The 10,177-nt window shown below is 52.5% G+C and overlaps 1 protein-coding gene across 3 annotated transcripts in view; it reads right to left on the reverse strand.

Annotated features, from left to right (window-relative positions):
* The window catches only part of PKNOX1 (PBX/knotted 1 homeobox 1), a 97,472-nt gene extending 88,579 nt beyond the window's left edge, over positions 1–8,893 (reverse strand). For 2 of the 3 annotated variants that reach the window (XM_037831088.1, XM_037831059.1), the window contains exon 1: positions 8,785–8,859. The gene's annotated coding sequence lies outside the window, so the exon portion shown is untranslated. Of the gene's footprint in view, positions 1–8,784 lie in introns of all 3 variants that reach the window. The other variant, XM_037831078.1, reaches the window with a different exon arrangement.
* Between the last annotated feature and the right edge of the window lie 1,284 nt (positions 8,894–10,177).

Here is a 10,177-nt window from a genome sequence, read left to right on the forward strand (position 1 = left end):
GGTTGGCTCCTATATCATTTTAACACAACCCTAGTAATTTTTGGTAGTTTTCTCACATATTCCAGGTTTGTGTTGTTTATTTCCTGCCCCAAACCCGGAATTTGCCATTTATCCAAGGGGCTCAGATTCCCTACAGTGGGAAATGCTGTAGACCCCAATCTACATGCTACGTGTGCTCATGGCAACAGCTGGTCACTGTTGCCAGGACTTTTTAATGAATAGAAGTAGGAAATATTTTCTCATAAAAACTTGAAAAAAGTAAAGTTAACACTGACGTCAATTCAAATTTAGTATTGCAGGGCATTTATTAACCTCTTTGATGTTTGCCTGTCTTTTCTCACCCTGAAAATCTTGTCTCCTAACGACAATGACACAGGTACGACGTGTGCAGTCGTTTCAAAATAATTCAAAATGTGAATGCTGTTAGTAACAAGAGTACTAAAAATGGTTTAGGATTTCTCTGTAGTTCCTTTGTCATCAGGATTTATTCCACTAGGATGTACAATCCAATTTGTTTTAAACTCACGTGAAATAATTCCTCCGTGTAGAGACGCCAACAAGTCAATGCATCTAGTTAGGTTCTTTTGTTTCACTTTGCTTCAAGTTTTTAGGGCTGTATCCCATGCCCCGCCCCCTCCACTTTTATTTAACTTTTAGAATATATAAAACATTCAAATGGTTCCATGATCAAAACTATACAAGGTATCTTCAGAAAACCAGCTCATACATAACCCTGCCTCCTCCTTCCACCACAGGGAATCGGGTACCCCATTACCCGATTGGGGTATAGCCTTCTTTTTTCATATAAATATCCACACACCGTTCTCAGAATAAAGTAGCATACTCTACACACAGTTCTGAACCTTCTTTATTTCACTCTCTATACCCTGGAGAGGGCCCTCAGCAGGCTGCAGAGGGCGCTCCGGGGAGACAGACTACAGCTTACTCTCCCATCCCCTACTGATGGACAAGGGGACTCTCTCTAAGTCTTCAAAGTGATCTGTGCAAATCCACATTTGACACGACACACCCTTGTTTAAACCTTTTGGGGGCTTCCAGTTAATTTGCAACCTAGCCTGACTCTTGGGCATGACTGGGCTGTGCCCTCCCCTGCTGTCCTCCCTCCCACCCACCCACTGCAGTCAAACCAGCCCCTTCAGATCCCCCCAAGGGGCTGTGGGCTTTAAGTGGTCCCAGCAGGTCTCTGATGAGGGTCCCAGCAGGCAGGGACCTGAGGAGGCACCCTGCTTCTGCTTACCCTTGTATTCTCAGCAGCTATCACAATGGTTGGTATGCAGCAAGTGCTCAATAGTTGTTTGTTTAATGAATCACTGAATCAACAACCAATCCAGGAATTATCCGTTCCATGAAAGTTTGGCCTAACTCACCCATCCGTGCCTACTGCCTATTTAAGAGAGAAATCTTTGGCTATTTATTCAATATAGTCAATACAGTCAATACAGATTGTCTACCTCAAAGGTCCAATTTGGTCATCTACATGTTCTTCATAAACTACCCATAGCTTTTCAAATTTATTGTGATCAAGTTGCACATGGTGTGTTGCTGTTTAAAATCTCCATCTGTGTCCTGACAGCCATTTTGAAAATACTGTGTTCTCATTTCTTCTTATCAGACTTGCCAAAAACAAAACTAGCTTTGCCTCAATTTTCTTTGGGTTAATTTTATTTTTCTGGTTTGAGTGGAAACCTGAATTCATTTATTTTTCATGTTGTCTAATAAATGCACTTAAGGTTATCCACTTTCTTCTGAGAACCGTTTTTGCCTCATTTCTTACTGCCACTCGTTTACACATAGCCTGAAAACAGTTTCTGATCTCCTTTTCAATCCCAGAGCTATGTGTCAAATTATGTTCATCATACTCCCTAACAGGAGCTTGTGCTCGTGAATGGTGGGGTCTGGGACTTGACATTTTCAGCATCAGTGGTGAGTGCATCACAATTTCAAAAGGCCCTTTAGAAACATTTTGTCAACCCTTAAGATGAATTTTAGGGCATTTGAAGGTTAAGATTGAGGATTCCTGGAGTGCACTTAGCCATGATGCTTCACTCCCAATGATGCCATATAATCTACACACCACGCCCATGCAGGCACACGCACCCACACTTAACACCCTACCTGTTCTCAACACGGCATTACAATGCCTCCTTTCATAGGAGTCACATCAAACTCAACAAAGCATCTTACACATGGACATTAGTTTTGAGCATCTCAATATTTAGACAAGTCTAAAAAAGAACTGAAATTATTTTAATGACACTCTATCTGGAATACAATTAAAAAATATTAAATGGTTCTGTTTGCACCATAGTACAAATACTACATGAGAAAATTACATTAGAAAAAAAAATTTTAAGTTGCAAAGGCAGAGATACTGGGAACATCCTGTCATGTGTGTTCCCCTCCATGAAAATAAATTCAATGGCCCAGTTCTCTACTTGGAACATAATTCAGGTAAGATCATTTTTTTAAAACAAGAAAAAGAAACATACATAAAAACGGAGAAAAATTTCAAGTTCAAAATCATTACAAGTTATATTGTTAGGATATGGCAGGCTGCCATCAAGATGGAGGCGAAAACAAACATTTGAACGAGCACTAAGGCAGGTGTGGCCTCAGGCAAGCGAAGGAAGCTTTATCCAGGGAGGTCACAAGGTCCCTGAGGGTGCCTCTGTGACAAGAGGACCAAGGGAGGCTGGGGAACAGTCAGGACCTTTGCTTTTAATCCTGGGAGAAACGTCAGAGAAAGGGGGAATGCAAATTCTGGAAAGAAAGAAGCCCTGCTAAGCGGAAGATGGGCGAGGGAAGCCCCAGGCCAGCCTTCCCAGGCCCCCCAGGTCCCTCCACCAGCCACCCCGGGGAGAGCAGCAGCTCTCCTGGCTGTCACTGCGGGGTGCCCGGTACCCAGGCCACCCAGAACAGCTGCTGCAGGGGGAGGGGGCCTGGCCCAGGCCAAGAACTGCCCTCCATTCCCTACTGGCTCCAGCAGCAAAGCAGGGCTCCCGGGTTTTTTCCGAGGCCAATCGAAGAGCACAAAAGAGCAACGAGGCAGTGGAACGACCCACTGCAGCTCGGTCTTCTAGGCTTCCTTCTACACTCGTGCACAGGTATTCCTTCAGGCTTCTGCTCAGGTCATCACAGCCATCCGTGCGGGCTCCACCGACGCCGCTGTGATCGGCCCAGCAGGGCTGGCACCGTGCAGGGACCAGCTTGCCTGGTCTCTGTTTCTCACTCGGATTGTTTTCCAAAGCTGTGCCATCAGAGCCCATCCAGACCCAGACCCACTTCCACTTGTCTCGGTCAAGAGCTGAACCCGGGTCCAGGGCTGGACAGGAAAGCCTCAGGCTTCGGGGGCCACATACTTTTCAGGCCTCTGTCTTTTCCCACTGCCTTATGGAAGCGCATAAATCATTCTTAGCTCTGGGTCCTGTACACAAAAACAGGCCGCAGTAAGATATGGCCCAGAGTTTGCCAGTTCCTGGCCTGAAGTCCAGCTGTACTTTAAAATTGTAACTAAACTTCTTTTAATTCACTTACAATTTGCTCTCTAATTCAATTCTGGTGATATCAAGTCTTTTGCATTTTTACTTTAATATCCTAAATCCTCCCCTGTCTGGGGCAGGTAAGTGGTTCCACCCAACTCTCAAGTTACCAAACCTGGTGAAAGTTTTATTTTTCCCAGCAGTGTACCTTCAGTGTACCTTCCTAATTGCCATCAAAACTAATGAGCAAGCACAACTCCACTAACAAAAAAAAAAAAAGGGCACAAAATTCTAGAGTATTTTCAGTATTAGTATCTCCAGGGAACAAAAGGTGGCATTAAAAAACAGATAAGAAGCCAGAAAAGGATTGGGGACAAGAGTCAAGAGACTTTTGCAAACTGTATCTCTAGTTTTTTTTTTCCCAAGTTACTCATCTTTCAGAAAAGCAAACATTTAATCAAAGATCCTTTCCCAAACTAAATCTGTTTATTAATAAACCCAAGAAAGCTGTCAAAGTAGCCAAGAAAACTGCCAAGACCTTATATTCAAAAAAGATACCTTCTCCAAGATACTAACTACACTCACTGCAGTTCAAGAAGTTTTCATTCTGTGTGAAGACGTTCAGGCGAACACCACACAGACAACGGAGACCTCCCAGCCTGTCTTCCAGCCTGGACTTCATACCCCTTTCCCGGAGAGATGTGTAGAAAATAAGCCATTCTGAGGAAAACATTTGCCAAGAAATCACTTTATTTTTTAAACAAGTGGGGGGGGGTGCCACAGGAAGTTTAATATTTCAAACAAAATCAGATATCGAATCTATTAAAATTAAATCTCTGTACCAAAAAAAAAAAAAAAAACTATTTCTAAGCTCCAAAGGTCTACATATGTCCATAAAAGATAGCACAAAATTCTAATAGCAGAGACATTCTAATGTTTTAGAATTTGTTTTTAAGATTCTGAACTGAGCTGAGATTACAGCAGGCAGAATTTAAATTTAAATACAAACTTTTTAGGACCATGCCTGTCACTGGCATCAGTAAAAACTGACCTTTGAAACTTTCATTGCGTCCTTGCTAGTAAGGGTACTGGACCCGGTTTACGAAACAGGAGCCCCCGGCCTTCGCAACGGGGCCCCTTTTCACATGGGCCATCTTTGTTTCCAGGCACCATCTGTGCGGGGGACAAAGCCAGCAGGAGTGGCCACCAGCGGGCCGCCCTTCCCCACAGCGGATACCCTCCTCCCTCAGCCCCCAGCCCAGCAGGCCAGAGGAAACCCAGCTTCTAGATGTAAACTAAACAGAACCACATCTGCCACAGCCATAAAGGGACACGAATACAGGAGAATCACAAGATGGTTTGAGGTCTTAACAACATTTCTTAAATGACAAATGGGTGGCTTACATAAATACATGAAAATATACGTAATAACTGTAAAAATGCCACACAGAGCTTAACTGATTATGTCTGTAAAAACTTATCTATAAACACAGAACTAAATTTAGAGGAATGTAAAGCTTAACAAGATTTGATGTTGATTACATTCCTTTCTTCCTGTAAATTCTTAATTTTTTTCAACACAAACCTTGAGAGAATGTGTCAAATGACATGGAGCGACATACACTGAGAGCCAACCACGCCCTCAGGTGAGGCCTCTGGGGCCCGGCCTGTCCCGCCCTGGGAACCTGGAGCCTGCGGGGTCCCTGGGGGCTGGGAAGGCCATGGGGGCCACTGGCGTGGGAGGCAGAGCTCATGCAATCACAGTGGCAGGAGGCAGCAGCCTGGGGGGGCCGTGGGCTAATCCAACACAGCCAGGGGCTGGGGTCCTCCCAGAGCCCGGGGTCCTCCCAGAGCCCACCTGGCTCCCAGGCCAACAATGAGGAGGCCTGTCCCTGGGATCCCCGGGATGCTTTTTCCTTATCCCCGAGTGATCCTAACCTCCAGGTTCTGAAGAGGGCCTGCTCCGTGCGCCTGGAGAAGCTGATGAAAGGGCAAGTCCTGTGAGGGTCCCTTGGGGTCCCTCAGTGCCAGCCTCTGAGCGGCCTCCCCAGGACGGTTTGCAGTTTGCTCGGCCAGAGGCTGAGCCCAGGGCCGCCTGCCTTTGGGGTGAGCGGCTCCCTCCCCCTGAGCAGAAGTGATCGCACACAGAGAGGGGCACCAACCACCCCCGTTCCGTGGTGACCCCCAGGAGGGGAAGGGAAGGCCTGGACGACGGTCCCATGAGGGGACCCATTTTAGAGAAAGTCCTAGGACAATAAAGAGAATCCAAAACTTATTAACGCAAAGACCCTCGATCTCTCAGCCTTAAATCACTGGTCTTCAAGCTGCTGAAAAAGCTGCAGAACCTTTTCCCAAAGAAATCTTACAGGGACCACCCCCTGCTAAATACAAAATGGGTAAAATAGAAACTGCGTCTGTCCCCTCCCAAAGTCCCTGAGGTGCGTTCTGTGAACCAGAGTTTCAGAGAAATATGAGTTCTAAGCCACCACGTCAGACTACCCATCCGCTGTGACAGCAGGCTGCCTTTCACACGTGGATTTTCCAGAAACCCTCACTTTAAACCACGGAAACAAGGAGCTAGTGTTTGCTGTGGGCTGGGTGCTCGGAGTGGCAGGACGACAGGGTGGGTACAATTAGGCGCATTTGACAGATAAGAAAACCAAGGCCCTGGGCCAGCATTTGCAGCCAGGCCTGCTGGCTAATTCCACCAAAAGACCAACCCTCCCTGCCCGGAAATGTTTTACAATGTCCCCATTGAACTTTTCCTAAAATGTATTACCACCTCCGGGACTTCTTAAAGAGCTTATGCAAAACCCAGAGTCGGCACTATGGGGAATCCACTATTCCCCACGTGCTTATGCTGCTCCTGCACCGGCCGTGCTCACCTGTGCCATCTGTGCCATCAGTAGAGTCATTTGAGGAAGGGAAAAGAGAAGGGCACACACATTCCAAAAGTGAGTAAATGGACTTCTAGCGCAAGGGCTCCTGACTTGGCGCCTGTGATCCCGAATGAGAAAAGTACCAGCTCTCTCTATGCACTAGTCTCCAGCTGAAAGGCTGCGTTCCTCCAATTACAAATGTAGACTGTAAACCCTGCAGCTTTAGGACCTGGGACTCTTTCCCCAACAGAAACCACAAGCATTTCCACAAAACATTAAGTTACTACAGAAATCTCAAAATATCAGTTATGCTCTCCAACTCCAAAATTACCAGACCTGCTGCTAGATCTCAGCACTTAACGAGAGCACACTACAGGACTTTATCACCAGTGTGTTTTCCAACATTTTGATAACTATTTTTCAGTGTAAGTGGTTTCCTAGATCCCTTTCATTTTACAATGTTACTCTGAGGGTAACACCGCCTGGGTGGTGGGGGTGGGGAGAAAAGGTTAGACATCCCAGAGTTGGAACACTTGGCATCACTTAGGCAGTTTCAGGTCTTTCCTTCTATGCTGTTTCAAATAAGTCATGATTTTGCAACAAAAGTGAATGTCACAAGTAGAAAATTACTATCCTAAAAAAGTCACAATACACTGCAAGAGCTGTAAATAAGAGTAAACCAGACAGAAATCCCAACCAAATACTTTGGCTCTGGTGTCATTAGCAAGTAGCCTGTTTAATCATAAGCAAAAAATGCAAGTAATCTTTCACCCACCATGATTCATCAATCTCCAAAGTGGGAAGCATCCTTCAAATACTATCCTAAGAGAGCACCGCGTCAGCTGGCATCCGCCTTTTCGTGGCAAACACGCGGGCACACTGTAGACTCAATGAAATGTGATCCAGGTACCACTCCCCAAGCTAAGCAAATTCAAGACAGAAGTAAAAAGGGTGGGGGGCAGATTGGAGGCAGCCTGCCTCTTCCACATCACCACACTCAATCCTTGCTCTAACATTTAGCAGAAGCCCCTTTATCAACACACCAGGAAAATCATAAAATTACACTTAACTCAAGTTTTTCTGCACGTTAAAGTGGAAAATAAACACTTCATACAGAAATTCGGTCACTTTTATAAAAAATGAATTCTTACACACTAAATAATTACGTTACCCCCCTACATATGACAAATTTATTCTCGATTGTTACAAGTCTGCCATCAAATTTACCCAACGTACGACTGCTGACGTTCGGCTTCTACCTCCCTCCCCCGCACCCCAAGCAGCTGCGACTCCGGCCCGGCTCCTCGGATTTGGGATGTACTGCAGGAGTCAAGCATCATCACAAAGGACCTCCCCCGCAGGGTCTCGGAGCCACCGCCAAGAAAGAGCATTTTAAGAGCCAATGGGATGACATAAAGCAGACTCGCTCTCTGCAATTCCTCTCAAGTGACTCACGGTTCCTCCCCGAAGGGAGGCCGGCGAGCCGCGCGGCCGGACCGTCCCAGACCCTCCAGTCATCCCCCCCGACCCGGCTGTCGCAGTCGAGCCTCTGTAACTAATGCAGGAAAACCGGCGCCCGGCGCTGCAGCCAGCGCGACCCCCGCGCCCCGAAAAAGCTCGGACCCCGAGGTCGCCGCAAGCTTCATTCCGCGCGCTCCCACCGCCACAGGCCGGATGTGGGGAGCGGGAAGAGGGGGAGCTGAGAGGGGGAAGCTGAAAGGAGGAGTGACTGAGAGGAGGGGGAGCTAACGAAGAAGGGGTTCTGCCAGGAGGGGAAAGCCGCGGAGAGAGGGGCACCGCGGGGGCGCGGCCCGCCCTCCGCCCGGCGGCCGCCATCTTCCCGCTCCCCGCCCCCACGCGCGGCCCCGCGCACCCCCCGCCGCTGCGGGCCCCGCGACGCGCCCACACCCAGCCCCCGGCGCGCGCCCCCGCGGGCCTCTCGCCCAGGCCCGCCCAGCCCGCGCGCCCCCGCCCCCCGCCCCCGCCACGCCCCGCGCGCCCCCGCACCCCACCCCGCGCGCCCCCGCGCGTCCCCCTCCCACCCCCGCAGGGGCGCGCGCCAGGCTCCGAGGGGACGGTTAGGAGTGCGCGCCTCGCAGCGGGCCCAGCGTGGCGGCGCCTTCCAGAAATTTCCTCCCGCCTCAACCCACACTTAAAAACAAACTCGGCGCGACCCCGCGTGGGTGCCGGCGTGGCCGGCGCCCCCGCCCCGCGGCCTCCCGCGCCCCTCCCCCACCGCGCCCCCTCGCCCCTGCCCCGGGGCGGCGGGTCAAGTGCCGGCCCCGCTGGGCGCCCGGTCCCGCCGAGAGCCGGGCGGCGGCGGGGCGGCGGCGGCCGGTGTGATTGATAGGGACGGCGGCGGCGGCGAGCGGCGGCGGCGGCGGAGCGCTTGAGTGACAGCTTACCTGGGTGCCAATCTTCATCACACTGACAAGCGGCTGCAGCAATCGGGACCCGCAGTGCCGCGCCCGCGTCCAACCGTCACGCCGACGCCGGGCCACGCGACACAGCCTCGCTCAATGGGAGGAGGGCGACGCCGACGCGCGCCGCATCAATATTCACAGCGGGGGCGGGGCCTGCCGGCGACGCGCCCCGCCCCGCGCCCTGCCAGGCGGCGGGAGGGGGCGGGGCCTGCGGCAAAGGGGCGGAGAGCGCGCCGGGCCGGGAGGGGGAGCCTGGTAGGCGCCGGCCCCGCCCCAACTGGCACCGGCAGCCGGGCCACGCCCCCTCCGGCCCAGCGAGCGCGCGGGAAGGCCCGCCCCGCCCCGAAGGCGGAGATCCCTGGCTCATGACTATGCAGATGAGGGCGTGGCTTGGAGAGCGCGCCGCGCCCCTTCGCTTGCCACCGCGGCTCTGTAGTCTACCGCCGGGCCGAGAGCGGCGGGCGGGGCAAGGGGTGGGCGAGACCATCCTGCACGGTCGGAGAGGGGGGCAGGGCCGCACCGCGCGGTCCCGAGCCTCGGCGGACAGGGGCCTCTTTCCCGGCTGCGGAGAGCGCGAGCGTCTGGGCGAGGTCCCTCACCCCGCGTCGGTCCCCGCGGACGGAGGCCGCGCACCCGCGCCCTGGATCTGGGGACCGACGGAGTGAGCGTGTGCGCGCTCCCTCCGGAGCCGGGCGTGCTCGGAGCCTGGGCCGCTGCCCAGGGTCGTGCGGGCTCGCGGGGCAGCCTCGGCCAACTCGGGCGCGCGGGGCTCAGGGACCCCGGCCCCGAGCCACGTCTGACCCCCTAGTCCGGGGGCTTCAGGCCGGGAACGTGCGCGATCCCCCAGGTGACAGCTGCCGCCTCAGGTCCGCCCAGCGGGCCCGCACCCCGTGCCTTCCAGCGCAGTGTCCGTGCAGCTTCCCGCCCCGGGGACCAGGCAGAGCGGGAAAGGGCTGCCTGTAATGCAAGGTGTCTTTTCAACGACGATGCAGCGGGTGTGCAGGGTGCCCGCAGGGCCCCGGCGTATCCAAGATCGCAAGGCAAGGGCGCGTTCCCCAGTGCAGAGGGTCTGACCGGACATGGCTTTTGAGAGACGTGCTTTTATGGAAGGGCCTCGGATGGATAGCGCAGAGTGCAGACCCAGCCGGGGAGGGGGGTGGCCCGGTTGCACCCACCTCCCCAGGGAACAGGCCAGGTCCAGAGGCAGAGCAGGTCCACCCTGAGCCCTTAGGAGGAGGTCTTGAGATGGCTTCAGGGTTCCACACCCAGGCGTCACTTCTCAGAGACAGGGTCTGTGGCCCGGGGCTGGGAGAGCAGGGCGGGGGCGGGGGTGGGGTGGGGTGGGTGGGCGGAGGCACCCTGGCCCCTTGCAGCT

This window comes from Choloepus didactylus, chromosome 1 (genome assembly GCF_015220235.1).
Source record: "Choloepus didactylus isolate mChoDid1 chromosome 1, mChoDid1.pri, whole genome shotgun sequence".
Taxonomy (NCBI): domain Eukaryota; kingdom Metazoa; phylum Chordata; class Mammalia; order Pilosa; family Megalonychidae; genus Choloepus; species Choloepus didactylus.